We start from the raw sequence: 16,914 nt of genomic DNA, 5'->3' as shown, positions 1-16,914 counted from the left end.
TTACGTCATATACACACGCTGTACACAACACACACACACACTCTTAGATGCACTCACGACACAATTATATTTATAACCACGTAGGCACATATCTTTGTAAAAAGGGGGGATGTCATGATATTCAAACACACACATCATGATAGACACACCAACAGACAAATCAGAACACACAACACCACAACCAATGACAGAAAGATATAAAAGCACAGACACGACCCCCGGTGGTCAGTATTAGCTGCAGAGGAGGACCAGGACAGATCTACTACACGACACACTCAGGGAGACAGCACGTGCAGAGTATCCAGAACGAACTGTATTATAAGAGTTAAAATAAAATAGAGTTGTACCACATACAACTGTGTTGGCTCATCTGTGCACCAGAGCACCCAACACCACACTGGGTAGTGGTGTCCTGGCTCGGATGTGACGGGGGCCTGTGGCTGCCACCCTCATCGCTGGGTGGTCGCTCCCGCACGTGACGGGGGTGTCGTCTCCCTGTTGCTCCAGGTCTCTCCGTCTCCCGTGGTGTGCGAGGGGAATCCTGCGGGCGTCGCATGCTGGAGGGTCCGGGTCTCTCCGTCTCCCGTGGTCTCCGAGGGGCATCCTGCGGGCGTCGCATGCTGGAGGGTCCGGGTCTCTCCGTCTCCCGTGGTCTCCGAGGGGCATCCTGCGGGCGTCGCATGCTGGAGGGTCCGGGTCTCTCCGTCTCCCGTGGTCTCCGAGGGGCATCCTGCGGGCGTTGCATGCTGGAGGGTCCAGGTCTCTCCGTCTCCCATGGTCTCCGAGGGGCATCCTGCGGGCGGTGTGCATCTGCGGGGATGGGTGCCTGGACGTTTGGTCCTGCGATACACAATGAAGCATGCATGGTTAGACATCAGGCAGTGATCAGGTGATACGGGGGAGGGGGATATAGGGGAGGGGGGATATGGGGACGGGCTGGCGGTGGCTCACTTGCTGGTGGGCCCCCGACCTCTGCATCAGCAACCTCCCGGTCCTCAGGTCCGCCAGCCAGTTCCAGGGCCCTTTCCTCGTGTACGGTCAGTGGCCTCTCATCAGCGGGCCCTCCTCAAGTCCTCACATGCTCCCTATTGTTGTGTGCGCGCTTCCCTGTGGGGGGGGGGGGGGTAGTGGCAGGGGTAAAAGGCAACAGTGTTAGGCAGGTATATGAATGCACGCCATCGGTTGCGCGTGCATTGCAGAGGTTAAGGTTAGGGCTGGATTCACTTGGGGATATGGGGGAGGGGGGATATGAGGGAGGGGGGATATGGGGGAGGGGGGATATGGGGGAGGGGGGATATGGGGGAGGGGGGGATATGGGGGATATGGGGGAGGGGGGATATGGGGGAGGGGGGATATGGGGGATATGGGGGAGGGGGGATATGGGGGAGGGGGGATATGGGGGAGGGGGGATTATGGGGGAGGGGGGATATGGGGGATATGGGGGAGGGGGGATATGGGGTATATGGGGGAGGGGGGATATGGGGGAGGGGGGATATGGGGGATATGTGGAGGGGGGATATGGGGGAGGGGGGATATGGGGGAGGGGGGATATGGGGAGGGGGATATGGGGGAGGGGGATATGGGGGAGGGGGGATATGGGGATATGGGGGAGGGGGGATATGGGGGAGGGGGGATATGGGGGAGGGGGGATATGGGGGAGGGGGATATGGGGGATATGGGGGAGAGGGGATATGGGGAGGGGGGATATGGGGGATATGGGGGAGGGGGGATATGGGGGAGGGGGGAAATGGGGGAGGGGGGATATGGGGAGGGGGATATGGGGGATATGGGGGAGGGGGGATATGGGGGAGGGGGGATATGGGGTATATGGGGGAGTGGGGATATGGGGGATATGGGGGAGGGGGGATATGGGGGAGGGGGGATATGGGGGATATGGGGAGGGGGGATATGGGGGAGGGGGGGATATGGGGAGGGGGGCTATGGGGAGGGGGGATATGGGGGAGAGGGGGTTATGGGGGAGGGGGTGTTATGGGGAGGGGGGATATGGGGAGGCTCACCCTGCCTGTTCTGACGAGGTCGTTCACCTTCTTGTGGCACTGGGTGCCTGTCCGTGGTGTCAGGGCCACAGCGGTGACGGCCTCTGCCACTTCCCTCCACAGACGCCGGCTGTGGCGTGGGGCAACTCTGCGGCCGTGCCCGGGATACAGGGCGTCCCTCCTCTGCTCCACCGCGTCCAGGAGCGCCTCCGCATCGCGTGACTCGAACCTCGGGGCTGAGCGACGGCCAGCCATCCAGTCGGGTGTTGCAGTCGGGTGTTCCGGTCGGGTGGGGGGGAGCAGCGCGGCCTTATGAGCCGTCACGCCGTGCAGTGCGTATGACGCTGCACGGCGTGAACCACTGCGCAAGCGCGGATCCTGTTACGTCGCTGCTAGCCCATTTCGGGCCAGAGACTATCGATCCATTTTTATGACGTGACGCAAGTGGGATTTGCGCCGTTTTTCGGCGCACTTTCCGCCGATAACGGAGAATTTCGCCCTAGATCTCTGTTCCTGATTGGGGCATTTGTTCTCAAATTCGTTAAATTAGCTTTTCACTCAATTAATGTCCCTTGAACTTTTATTTTATCCTCTGCATTGTCACACTTCAGCCATTTCTAGCACCCTCCCACTTTATTTGCTCTTCATCATCAAAAGTCTCCTCAAAATCCACCTCATTTACCATACTGTCAGTCATAATCGCCAATTCTTCTCCTACAACATTTCCTTCCATGCACTGTCTTGGGATACTTAGGCCATAGCATTCAGCCCAGTAGCGCAAGTAGTTTCATCACTATGGGTGCCAATTTAGAAGCAAAATAACACCTCTGCCTATTTCCAGGGCAATCCATACAGAACATCATCTAGATGAAGGCATTACAAGCATGCGCTGGAAATATTAAGAGTAGGCAGAATGTGACACAAGTCAGTGTCCAACTTTCTAAGGCAGCAGTGGTGTCATTTTTGACCGTGTCACTCTAGTTAATGCCCTCTTATACATGGACAGTTGAGCTGCATTAGCAGCATGAAGGAGCCCCACCTCCCAGAAGTGCTATTTAAAGGTATCATCATCCAAATTACAGGCCAGTTGTTCATTACCTTTTAGCTCTGCTTGAGTTTGTGGACATGATGTGGAGATGCCGGCGTTGGACTGGGGTGAGCACAGTAAGAAGTCTTACAACACCAGGTTAAAGTCCAACAGATTTGTTTCGATGCCATTAGCTTTCGGAGCGCTGCTCCTTCCTCAGGTGAATGAAGAGGTATGTTCCAGAAACATGTATAGAGACAGATTCAAAGATGCCAGACAATGCTTGGAATAAGAGCATTAGCAGGTGATTAAATCTTTACAGACTCAGTAAAGATTTAATCACCTGCTAATGCTCGTATTCCAAGCATTATCTGGCATCTTTGAATCTGTCTCTCTATATGTTTCTGGAACATACCTCTTCATTCACCTGAGGAAGGAGCAGCGCTCCGAAAGCTAGTGACATCGAAACAAACCTGTTGGACTTTAACCTGGTGTTGTAAGACTTCTTACTGAGTTTGTGGCAGTCTAGGGGTTTGGAAGAGTTGCTTAAAGTTGGTGATGATGCATAAAGTGGTGTTGAGTGTGGGATACTATTGGCTGCTGCTACAAGGCCCCTCAACATGCCCAGGTCTATCCAATTTAGACTCTTCAGTCTGCCAAAAGTGCTATGTAAATGAAGATGCCAAATTGAATCCTGTAAAAGAATGAAGTGCACCATTGGTACAGTTGATGTATAAAATATCTGTAAGAGGATAAGAAGGAAAAATTTCATTAGCAGCACGGTAGCATTGTGGTTAGCACAATTGCTTCACAGCTCCAGGGTCCCAGGTTCGATTCCCGGCTTGGGTCACTGTCTGTGCGGAGTCTGCACGTTCTCCCTGTGTGTGTGTGGGTTTCCTCCGGGTGCTCTGGTTTCCTCCCACAGTCCAAAGATGTGCGGGTTAGGTGGATTGGCTATGCTAAATTGCCCTTAGTGTCCAAAATTGCCCTTAGTGTTGGGTGGGGTTACTGGGTTATGGGGATAGGGTGGAGGTGTGGGCTTGGGTAGGGTGCTCTTTCTAAGAGCCGGTGCAGACTCGATGGGCCAAATGGCCTCCTTCTGCACTGTAAATTCTATGATTCTATAAAACATAGATTACTTTTAATGAAGGAATAAACACACTGCATGACTGGGAAAAAAGGAGTAGCATGCTGAGAGATTTAAATGCAGCCAGACACACAAAGAGATTGAGATGTAGGGTTAAATGCACTGGAAAAGTATGATTCTTATAGCATGACAGGAGAAGGAAATCCTGTGTTCCCAGCAGCAGAGTGTGACCACCAATGTCATGCTACTTGTGAGCACTTTCCAAATTCCGAGAACAGTGGGCATTTTGAGAATCCAAACAGGTATGTGTGCCCATTGTAGGGCAAGGGTGGGAGGGTGAGCTGTGAGGAGGATGCAGAGATGCTTCAGTGTGATTTGGAAAAGCTGGGTGAGTGGGTAAATGCATGGCAGATGCAATATAATATGGATAAATGTGAGAACATCCACTTTGGTAGCAAAAATGGATGTTACCTGAATGGCTATAAATTGCGAGAATGTGTAATGAGCCCTGGGCATCCTTGTACACCAGTCACTGAAGATAAGCATGCAGGTGCAGCAGGTGGTAAAGAGGGCAAATGGTATGTTGGCCTTCAGAGCGAGAGAATTTGAGTACAGGAGCAGGGATGTCTTGCTGTATTTATTCAGTGCCTTGGTGAGACCACACTTGGAATATTGTGTGCAGTTTTGGTCTCCTTTTCTGAGGAAGTATGTTCTTGCTCTGGAAGGAGGGCAGTGAAGGTTTACCAGACTGATTCCTGGGATGGTGGGACTGATAGGTGAGAAGAGATTGAAGCGGTTAGGATTATATTCATTGGAGTTCAGAAGAAGTGGGGGAATCTCAAAGAAATCTATAAAATTCTAACAGGACTAGACAAGGTAGATGCAGGAAGGATGGTCCTGATGGTGGGGGGAGTCCAGGACTATATGGGGGAAGGCAGGAACAGGCCATTGTGGTGGATGATCAACCGTGATCATAATGAATGGCGGAGCAGGATCAATGGGCCGAAAGGTCTCCTCTTGCTCTTATTTTATATGTTAGAGTGGCTGAAGAAAAAGATCCAACATTAGTTTGCACTTACAATCAGCCTTTTCTTCACCCATGGATCTTGAAGCCCCAAAATGCAGTCAGCAGATGTAGTTGCCAGGGACAATTTGGAAAGAAGTCCTGTGGAACATAGAACATACAGTGCAGAAGGAGGCCATTCGGCCCATCGCGTCTGCACTGACACACTTAAGCCCTCACTTCCACCTTATCCCTGTAACCCAATGACCCCTCCTAACCTTTTTGGACACTAAGGGCAATTTAGCATGGCCAATCCACCTAACCTGCACGTCTTTGGACTGTGGGAGGAAACCGGAGCACCCGGAGGAAACCCATACAGACACGGGGAGAACATGCAGACTCCGCACTGACAGTGACCCAGCGGGGAATTGAACCTGGGACCCTGGCGCTGTGAAGCCACAGTGCTACCCACTTGTGCTCCCGTGCTGTCCCACGGTGATGAAGTTCCCAAATTGTTAGTGTTAGGCAGAAGTTCAATTTCCTTCATATTGAATACAACGGAAGTTGACTGATCTCTGTTCTGCTCCAATTTATTCCACCCTCTACCCCGTTTGCTCGAAGTATGGTCAAGTTGTGCTTCCTGGTTTGTGCATGTCTGGCAACTTTATACAGAGAATAAAGAGCAGGACTGGGGTGGAGGATAATCATACAGAGAAAAATAAATACCCAGGAATGATTACATTGAGGATATTGGTTAACTGGGAAAGACAACAGAGTCGCCATGGGACCTGAGGAATTGGCGTTTGAAGGGTGGACACGGTCGACATTTTTAACTGGAGTGATATATCAATAAAGGCTTCAGAAATGAGAATGTGAAGAAAGTGAATGATTGGCAATGGAGGGAGAGACATATTGAAAGATCTGGAATGGTGGTAATGACTCCGAAAATCATGGCGGTATTGAGGCTCAGTAGTGTCTTTACTTCTGAGCCTGAGCTTCTAGGTTTAAGTCCCAATTCAGGACTTGTTGGCCAAAGGCGGGGTGTTCATAATGAGGTTCAACTGACAACCAGTCTGCTAATTCTTCCAACGTTTCTCCACTATTTCCCAAAGGTGGGAAAAGAAGTGTGTGAAGATATCAAACAAAATAAAATTAATAAAAAGGAGGAAAAAGCACTTGAGAAGTAGAAATATGTGATAATTGTGCCCTCATGAAATGAAAATTTGTTGAAAATATTCAAACAGAATCTGTGGAGCAAGACAAAAGAAAGCTAACATTTCAGATTGACGAGCTTTTATCACAAATGGAAAGTTAGAGATGTAACAGGCTCTAAGCGAGTACAAGGGGAGGAAAGATTTTAAAAAATGAAGATCTGTGACAAGGTGGAAGACAAGAGAGGTTAAATGGCATACCTTCATGACCCTTTAAGTGAAATAACAGTGTGCTTGTTGGTTACAATTATTCTTGTTTTTCACCATAATCTGTGGATTTAGTTGCAATGTTACTATCATTAGTAACAGCACGGTGGCATTGTGGATAGCACAATTGCTTCACAGCTCCAGGGTCCCAGGTTCGATTCCGGCTTGGGTCACTGTTTGTGCAGACTCGATGGGCCGAATGGCCTCCTTCTGCACTGTAAATTCTATGAATTCTATGAATTCTATGATAATTAATAAAATGTGATTTACAGTCAGTGGAAAGGGATAAATCAAAGGTGACAATATAAGGAAGATCTATCTGTTCTAATTTAAAGAGAAAAAAATAAAGGTGCACTATTGTACAACAAGAAATTAACATCTCACCATAATCCATCCTCTCTTGACTCTGAGATCCACACACTTCCAGCAGGGGTCACTGAAAAATAGTTAGATGCAACAAACCTAGCTCAAAATGTTCCCTCCCTGGACTAGAGTACTAAATGCAATTGACTTTGGTGGGGGCTAGGTACATCAAAACAGGCCAAGTGAATTCTGGAAAAGGATTTAATGATGGAACAACTCAAGTGCCATGAATGGATTTATCGTATGATGATCTTATGATACAGCTGCCATGACATTTATTCCAAAGAACATGCAGTTAAGACTGGAGTCATGCTGATTTTGTCTTCCCCAAATGAGAGCCTCTTCACTATCTGAATGTTTCTCCAAGAGTTTAAGTATGTGCTGTTACTTCTGATTTGTTGAGCAGGGGTGAGGATACTACACCACCCAAGAGGATGGGAAGAATAAATAAATAATCTGCTGCTCCTGCTCTGCTGTTTGTGGTGTTCACCGATCTTGAAAGAAAAACAGAAACATCTAGAGAACCACTAACGATTTCCTTGTTTGCATAATCTAGTCAGTAAACATATTGAAACAAAAATGGTGAGGGCATTGAAACAAAACTCTTGGATCAGTGCCCACATCTTCAGGACAGGCCCATGCTAAGCAAATTATTAACTGTTTGAGAATCATAGAGCTTTGCTGCAGCTTATTTAGTAAAATCCTATGATTTATGGAGTAGCAATCGATTCTGTGTATTCCTTTTACTACGATTTTTAACATTGTAGCACGGTAGCATTGTGGATAGCACAATTGCTTCACAGCTCCAGGGTCCCAGGTTCGATTACGGCATGGGTCACTGTCTGTGCGGAGTCTGCACATCCTCCCCGTGTGTGCGTGGATTTCCTCCGGGTGCTCCGGTTTCCTCCTACAGTCCAAAGATGTGCAGGTTAGGTGGATTGGCCATGATAAATTGTCCTTAGTGTCCAAAATTGCCCTTAGTGTTGGGTGGGGTTACTGGGTTATGGGGATAGGGTGGAGGTGTTGACCTTGGGTAGGGTGCTCTTTCCAAGAGCCGGTGGAGACTCGATGGGCCGAATGGCCTCCTTCTGCACTGTAAATTCTATGATAATCTACTGGAAGACATGAATGAACAAACATCCAAATTTACAATTTGCACAATGTTTCTTCTTCCCGCATTCCCACTGCTTCACATGCTAACTTCCTTTTTCCCAGTACCTCAACAATACAGAATTCATAGGTCATGATTTCCTCCTACGGGTTGGCAGGCACAAGTCGGGCCATTTCCACACATTGCGTTCTTGACTTGTACATTTACATGGAATTTTCATCTTCCAGAGTCGAGGACAGGCCGGAGTTGTGGCTCTAGGAGGGAACAGAGGAGAACAGATGCCAAGGCCAGCAGTTAGAGGGCCTGTCTCCATTCACTGGAACATCAGCCTAGTTCTCTACGTGATCGGTAGGCCCCTCTCCTGTAGTATAGGGGTCTGGTATAGAAAGGGTAAATATGGGACTGGATACAAAACCACACAGACTGTGATATAAAGGAACACATGTCCTGAGTCATGGAGCTTTACAGCACAGAGGGAGGGCCTTTAACGCATTGTGTTTCTGCCAGCCGTCAAGCACCTATATCATAATCTCATTTTCCAGCACTTGGTCTGCCATCTTGTATGCAATGGTAGTTCAAGTGCTCATCTAAATGCTTCTTAAATGTTGTGCGGGTTCCTGCCTCTACACCCTTTCAGACAGCGAGTTCCAGATTTCCACCACCCTTTGGGTGAAAAGTTGTTTCTCAAATCCCCTCTAAGTCTCCTGCCTGTGACCTCAAATCCCCCCCTGGTTATTGACCCATTTCTTCCTATCCACCCGCATATTTTTGTACACCTCAATCAGGCCTCCCCTCAGCCTTCTCTGCCTGAAGGAAAACACCCCAGCCTAACCAGCCTCTCTTCGGGCTGGATTCTCCGATTCTGGGGCTATGTCACCACGCCGGCGTGGGAACGGTACAAAAGTGGTGCAAAACGGCTCCTGATTCCCCGTTTTACTGGGGGCTAGCAGGATGGCAGCGTAGAGCACCGGGCTCTAGCTGCCGAGACGTCCCGGAGAATTGCCAGGTCTGTGGCCATGCTTCATGGCGGACGCCGCTCGCGGACCCAGCCCACAAAATAGTCCCCCCCTTCAGCCGGCTCGCGTGCCCTGGACTACCCACTTACAGTGCCCCCAGCCCCGAATAATGCCCCCCCCCCCACCCACCTGTGGATCGGCCCTCCCCTGACTGTGGCGGCACTGGACTGAGTCCACAGACGTCACACCGAGCTCCCAACAGGTGAGACCATGAGAAACCCACGCCATCGGGAACCCGTCCGGTCGGGGGCGGAGTTGGGGGGGGGGGGCAGGCCTCAGGCAATGTCCTGATTCGGTTGTAAACTTTGATTCTCCGGTCATTTGCCGAATGCGATTTCAGCGTCGGCAACTGGAGAATCCAGCCCTTCATAGCTGAAACACTCCAGCCCAGGTAACATCCTGTGGAATCTCCTCTGCATCCTTCCTGTACTGTGGCAACCAGAGCTGCAGACAGTACTGCTGCTGTGCCCTAACGAGCATTGTATATGACTCCATCATAGCCTCCCTGCTCATCTCGGCTAACAAAGGCAAGTAACCCATATGGCTTCTAAACCAACTTATCTACCTGACAATCTCCCTTCAGGGATCTTTGGACATGCGCCTACGGTCCCCTGTGCTTCCTAGCGTCCTACCGTTCATTGTGTATTACCTTGCTAGTCCTCCCCAAATGCATCACCTCACATTTTTCAGGCTTAATTTTCATTTGCCACTTTTCTGCCCATCTGACCAGCCCATCTGTATCGTCCTGTAATCCAAGGCTTTCCTCTTCCCTATTTACCACACAACCAATTTTGGGGTGCCATCTTCAAACCTGCTGATTATAGCCCCCCCCCCCCCCCCGCCCCCCCCCCCCCCCCCCGCCATGCATGATCAATGACCACTAAAGCGAGGTTGTAGTCCAACTGAAGGCTTTAATAAGCTAGATGTTTCCCCCAGCAGCTCAGGTACAGAATGAAGGCTGCTGGGGCAGCACGGGCTCTTATACCCCGCCTAGCAGGGCGAAGCTACCATACAGCTTGACCAATAGGAAGCATACAATATCTACCAATGGTGTTCCAGCATTACCAGGTACCGTAATACCTCTACACAGACTACCACATTCACCCCCTGTTAAAAAAGAGTCCGGTGGGGGTGGTGGCCTGATACTACAAACATGGCAACGTGGTAGAATTAGTTATTGAGGCACCGTAATACCTCTGTACAGCATTTTGTAACTATTTACAATTTATTAACTATTTACAATTTATGATTTAAATTTACAATTTAAAATGAAGCAATCAGTCGATCGGGGGCCCTGGTCGTCCTCTGAAATCGTCGGAGCTTCGGTGGTGACTCCGGTGGAGGCTCGGGCGTCTGTGAGTCCGGGAGCGTGGCCTCGGTCTCTGTGGCAGCTTCGACACCCCTTGACGACGCTGGTGGGGAAAACGGTTGACCTGGGAAGGGAGCACCTGTGGGATGCGTCGGTGGGTGGGGGGGCTTAGACAGGGCCGGCGGAAGGACTGATCCTCCTGTAAGGTGCCCTGGTGGCGGGGAGGGTGGGACTGGTGGCTAGGATGTGCGTGGGGCTCCGGCGGGCGCCAGGTCTCGTAAGGAGACCGTATCTTGTCGGCTGTCGGGGTACGCCACGTAGGCGTACTGGGGGTTAGCGTGGAGAAGATGGACCCTCTCGACCAGCGGGTCCGACTTGTGCGCCCGCACGTGTTTTCGGAGCAGGATGGGTCCGAGAGCTGCCAGCCAGGTCGGGAGCGAGGTCCCAGAGGAGGACTTCCTGGGGAAGACGAGACGTTCGTGAGGTGTCTGGTTGGTTGTGGTACAAAGCAGTGACCGGATGGAGTGGAGGGCATCCTGGAGGACTTCCTGCCAGCGGGAGACTGGGAGATTCCTGGACCATAAGGCCAATAGGACGGTCTTCCAGACCGTTCCGTTCTCCCTCTCTACCTGTCCATTACCCCGGGGGTTGTAACTGGTCATCCTGCTCGAGGCGATGCCCTTGCTGAGCAGGAATTGACGCAGTTTGTCGCTCATAAAGGAGGACCCGCTATCACTATGTATCTAGGCGGGGAACTCGAACAGTGCAAAGATGCTATGGAGGGCCTTGATGATGGTGGTTGCGGTCATGTCGGGGCAGGGGATGGCGAATGGGAACCGGGAGTACTCGTCAATCACGTTCAGGAAGTACGTGTTGCGGTCGGTGGAGGGGAGGGGGCCTTTGAAGTCCATGCTGAGGCATTCAAAGGGATGGGAAGCATTTATCAGGTGCGCTTTCTCTGGCCGGTAGAAGTGTGGTTTGCACTCCGCGCAGATTTGGCAGTCCCTGGTGGCTGTCCTGACCTCCTCGATGGAGTAGGGCAGGTTGTGGGTCTTGATAAAGTGGAAAAAGTGAGTGACCCCCGGGTGGCAGAGGTCCTCGTGGAGGGCTCGGAGGCAGTCCACTTGTGCGGTGGCACATGTGCCGCGGGACAGGGCATCAGGAGGCTCGTTTAGCTTCCCAGGACGATACAAGATCTCGTAGTTGTAGGTGGAGAGTTCGATCCTCCACCGCAAGATCTTATCGTATTTTATCTTGCCCAGCTGTGCATTATCGAACATGAAAGCAACCGACCGTTGGTCAGTGAGGAGAGTGAATCTCCTGCCAGCCAGGTAATGCCTCCAATGTCGCACAGCTTCTACTGTGGCCTGGGCCTCCTTTTCGACTGAGGAGTGGCGGATTTCGGAGGCATGGAGGGTACGTGAGAAGAAGGCCACAGACCTGCCCCCTTGGCCGCCAGAGCTACATCAGACGCGTCGTTCTCGACCTGGAAGGGGAGGGACTCATCGATGGCGTGCATCGTGGCCTTTGCAATGTCCGTTTTGATGCGGCTGAACGCCTGGCGGGCCTCTATCGACAGGGGAATAGCTGTGGATTGGATCAGGGGACGGGCCTTGTCCGCATAGTTGGGGACCCACTGGGCGTAGTAACTCAAAAACCCGAGGCAGCGCTTCAGGGCCTTGGAGCAGTGAGGGAGGGGGAACTCCATAAGGGGGCGCATGCGCTCAGGGTCGGGTCCTATAACTCCATTTCGCACTACGTAGCCGAGGATGGCTAGGCGGTCGGTGCTAAACAATCATTTATCCTCGTTGTATGTAAGGTTAAGGATCTTTGCGGTCTGGAGGAATTTTCGGAGGTTGGTGTCGTGGTCCTGCTGGTCGTGGTCACAGATGGTGACATTATCGAGATACGGGAATGTTGCCCGTAAACCGTACCGGTCAACCATTCGGTCCATCTCGCGCTGGAAGACCGAGACCCTGTTGGTGACACCAAAGGGAACCCTTAAGAAGTGATAGAGCCGCCCATCTGCCTCGAAGGCAGTGTATTTGCGGTCACTAGTGCGGACGGGGAACTGGTGGGAGGCGGACTTAAGATCCACCGTGGAGAAGACCTTGTAATGCGCGATCCTGTTTACCAGGTTGGATCCAGCTGCGTAAACCTGTTGATGGTCTGACTGTAGTCGATGACCATCCTATGCTTCTCCCCAGTCTTTACCACCACTATGTCAGCTCTCCAGGGACTGTTGCTAGCTTCAATGACCCCCTTCCCTCAGTAGCCTTTGGACCTCTGACCTAATAAAGATCCGATCCTGGGCACTGTACCGTCTGCTCCTGGTGGCGACGGGTTCACAATCCGGGGTGAGGTTCGCAAACAGGGAAGGCGGAGCGACCTTAAGGGTTGCGAGGCCGCAGACAGTGAGGGGGGTATAGGGCGGCCGAATTTGAAAGTTAGACTTTGGAGATTACACTGGAAGTCTAAACCTAGGAGTGTGGCCGCGCAGAGGTGGGGAAGGACGTAGAGCCGGTAATTTTGAAACCCCCGTCCCTGGACTGTAAGGTTTGCTACACACAACCCCTTTATCTTTACTGAGTGGGAACCGGAGGCCAGGGAAATTTTTTGATTAACGGGGTGGGCGAGGAGAGAACAGCGCCTTACCGTGTCTGGGTATATGAAGCTCTCCGTGCTCCCAGAGTCGATTAAGCAGGATGTCTCGTGCCCGTTGATAAGTACAGTCGTTGTAGCAGTTGAGAGTGTTCGAGGCCGGGACTGATCCAGAGTCACTGAGGCAAATCGCAGCAGTTGAGTGTTCTCTTTGGGCAGTGCGTGGTCAGCCGAGCTGGGGTCCTGGGGGTCCATCCAAGATGGCGACTCCCATTGGTCGCACATGGCTGGGGGTGCACAAAATGGCGGCGCCCGTCCATCTAACGTGGCGTCCGCGGGACAAGATGGCGGCGCCCGGGGGCCGCATGTGGCCCTGGAGTAGGAAGATGGCAGCGCCCGCTGGCCGCACGGGGACCGTGGAGAGGTTTGTGGTGGCGATCCGCATTCGCCGCCCGAGACCGCGGCAACCGCATGGGCCTGGCATACCACCACAAAATGGCTCTTTTTACCGCATCCCTTGCAGGTGGATGCGCGGGCCGGGCAGCGCAGGTGGGGGTGCTTGACCTGCCCGCAAAAGTAGCAGCGGATCCCCCCTGGGTTGCCAGGCCGCCTTGCAGCACAAGCTTGTGGGGGGGGATGGGGGATGTCTCGGGGTCGGCTGCGGAGGGGTTCAATGCTGCCCAGAGGGCTGTTGCGCGGTCAGGAACGTAAGCGCGGGCGTTTCTGGAGGCCACATCCAGGGAGCCTGCAAGGGCCCATGCCTCCTTGACATCTAGAGTGTCTTTTTCCAGCAATCGCTGGCGGATTTGGGAGCATACCTGCCACGAAAGCGTCCCGGACCAAGAGTTCTGTGTGTTAGCTCACCGAAATTTGCGGGCAGCTGCAGTTTCTCCCCAACACCAGGAGTGCATGGTAGAATTCTTCCAGCAATTCCCCGGGGATTTGTCGCCTCGTTGCTAGCAGATGTCGGGCGTAGACCTGGTTTACCGGGCGAATATAATGTCCTTTTAGCAGCTCTATTGCTGCACCGAAGTCTTCCGCTTCCTCAATGAGGATGTAAATCTCCGGGCTCACCCTCAAGTGCAGGACTTGCATTTTCTGTTCTCCCGTGGGTGTGTTTTCGGCTGTTCCGAAATACCGTTTAAAACACGCCAGCCAGTGCTTGAAGATTGCCGCTGAGTTCACCACGTGGGGGCTGAGTTGCAGACACTCCGGCTTGATTCGGAGCTCCATCCTTTTAAATCTAGCTTATTAAATTGATGCACGATCAATGACCACTAAAGCGAGGTTGTAGTCCAACTGAAGGCTTTAATAAGCTAGATGTTTCCCCCAGCAGCTCAGGTACAGAATGAAGGCTGCTGGGGTGGCACGGGCTCTTATACCCCACCTAGCCCCCCAGTATGCCCTGGTTTATACTGTGCCCCACTGCAGAACTACTGTTTGGGAACCTAGAGATTACTCCCACCAGGGACTTCTTCTCTTTGCTATTTCTTATTTCTACCCAGACCGATTCCACATCTTGATCTCCAGTGCTTATATCGTTTCTCATTACAGCACTGATCCCTTTCTTCATCAGCAAATCTGCATCTCCTCCCTTTCCTTTCAGTCTATCTTTCCAAAATACAGAGAAATAGTTCACATTAGCTTACAGGAGGCTTGCATATGTCAACTAAGGCACTAAACTTTGTTAAAGCATTTGAAGTAATCACTGAGGCTTGTAAGGGTGAATATTACATCAAGGAGACTCTTAATACAGCTTAAAATACATCGCAAAATCCAATACTTTAGCTCTGAATTAGCTGGGTGGACAGGTAACATTAACATTAATGTCTTTCAAGGAGTCAATAGCACTAGTATCAAGGCCATGATCATCTGAAACCAAGTTGGGCTGCCCATATGCTTAGGATGTCAGAGTCCCAACTGCCAAAGCAAACCTTCTTCATCCAGCTCAAGAAGCATCCCGAATAAGAGGAGAACAAAGAAAGCTCTTCGAAGACACTTAGACACTTGACATAGAAGTCAATGCCTTTGAGACCTTTGCTCAGAAGCGACGTACTTGGAGGAACCTTTTGACTGGAGGGTTACAATCTTCGAGAACACCCAACAGCAAGAGGAAGCCTGAAAGGAATACCTGCGACCTAGCATCCAAGGACAGATCACACCTTTTGGAAACTCCTGCCAAATAAGTTATTGAAGATGCGGCTCCAGGATCGAGCTCATCACTCATCAGCCACACAAGGACCACAGAACCCGTGACCAGTAATACGTAGTATCTTAATTGGACAATCACACTTGTTAGCGAGTGATTACTGCATTCTATCCATTATAGTTCCTTTAATGAAATTAACAGCCTCATGACAAACCAAAGTTTAAAAATAATCTTTCTTTCATTTTCTGTGACTCCAAACTCACTTTATACAGTAAAGTACCCTTTTTAAAAAAAACATTTTTATTGGGTGTTTGTTATACATAGCACAAATACACACAGGATGATAAAGACTTTTGCAAGCGGGGGGGTGGGGGGGAACTGGGTGGTGCCCCTAATGTTATTTACCTTGCGGTCATTTTTTGTTGTTTATTTACATGAGTTTAGACTTTAGACCGTTTCTTCATTTTGTTCTTTTGTTTTCTTTCCGCCTTGCTGCATTCGTTGTGGCCGTTATGTTCCCGTGCTTCCTTTCCAGCTTGGGTTCCCCTCTCTTTTCTCACTCCTGGTTCTCTTCCATTGTTCCCCCCCCCCCCCACCCCTCCCCGCTTCCCTGCTGCCCCCCCCCCCCCCCCCTCTCCCGCTGGGTTTGGCTCTGCTTTCTTGTTTCCCCGGGCCTTCCCCCTCTTTCCTTTGCGTCTTGGCTACTTTATCTTTGTCCCTGGTTACTTAGTTACTGCCCACAAACAGATCCCGGAGCAACCAGGTGAATGGCTCCCATGTTTTGTGGGTAAAGTACCTTTTTAATGGAATTAACAGCCTCTTGACAAACCAAAGTTTAAAAAAATTAAAAATAATATCTTCCTTTCAATTTATTTGCATTTTAAACATATTTATAAACGCTTAACACACATAATATAAAACATGAACCCACCAAACAAATGGCTCCCGACATCTCCTGCCTCTGCTAGACCAAAAAATAAAAGTGCAAATAAAAGGGTGTAAAAACCCACCTAACATCAGAGCAAGTGGTCAAAGTTAGCGCTGTCCTTGGATTTTTCATTCAGCAGCTCCAGCTCAGCGCAGTGCTTCAAGCAGGATAAAACTAAATGGCCAGAAGTTTCAACGTTGCACGCTTCCAGTGCGAATGCCCATACCCCCACACATCTGAGTTGTCACGCCACGCATGTGCGGTGGACCGGCGACTTAAGTCGTTGGCTGGAGGTGAAGTTACGAGCTCATGTTTCATATTACCATTACAGAAACATGGCTAGAAGGTGACCCAGGTTGGGAAATAAAAATTTGGGAGTAGATTATCTGCTCCCTGACAATACTACTGCCCAAAAGGATTGCAGAAACTTTAGGCTCTCATCTATCACATAGAATTTTATTACGAACGAGAAAAGATGACAACACTGAAAAAAAACTATTCCTTCTTCATGGATCAAGCATATTGCTCAACCCAACCCCTCTCTAAAATTGTGCCAAATTCTCTGTTAACTCATTAATATTCCTCAGTTATTACCATATTCAACCTTTAGTTGAAAAAATTCAATCTGAATTATTCTTACTCTTAACTCCTGCATTTTTTAGCTTGTATTCCTGGGAATTTAATGCTTTGACAGACTTAAATTTGAAGACCTCTGAGTACAGGAAATCCCTACAACTTTTGAATTCTGCTACATATTTCTCAGCTTGTATGTTCCAGAGAACGTTCATTGCTGTGTCACCACAAGAGCCACGAGTTTAAAAAAATCATTTTAACAAATTGGAATCACACAGTTCCCTTGGCTATGGGTCTGGGATGAATAAAGGGAGTGATTTAGTGTGGAAAGA

General features: G+C 50.3%; 1 long non-coding RNA gene across 1 annotated transcript; it reads right to left on the bottom strand.

The window, feature by feature from the left end:
* Positions 1-334: 334 nt before the first annotated feature.
* LOC140422784 (uncharacterized) lies at positions 335-16,238 on the bottom strand. The gene is made up of 3 exons (XR_011947605.1): positions 16,092-16,238; positions 6,917-6,968; positions 335-840 (listed from the first exon to the last, which is right to left on the bottom strand). It is a non-coding gene; the product is annotated as an uncharacterized lncRNA (long non-coding RNA).
* Between the last annotated feature and the right edge of the window lie 676 nt (positions 16,239-16,914).

Source organism: Scyliorhinus torazame, chromosome 5 (assembly GCF_047496885.1).
Source record: "Scyliorhinus torazame isolate Kashiwa2021f chromosome 5, sScyTor2.1, whole genome shotgun sequence".
NCBI classification, from domain to species: Eukaryota; Metazoa; Chordata; class Chondrichthyes; order Carcharhiniformes; family Scyliorhinidae; genus Scyliorhinus; species Scyliorhinus torazame.
Note: the sequence above shows the minus strand (reverse complement) of the source record. Positions and strands in the feature narration are given on the sequence as shown.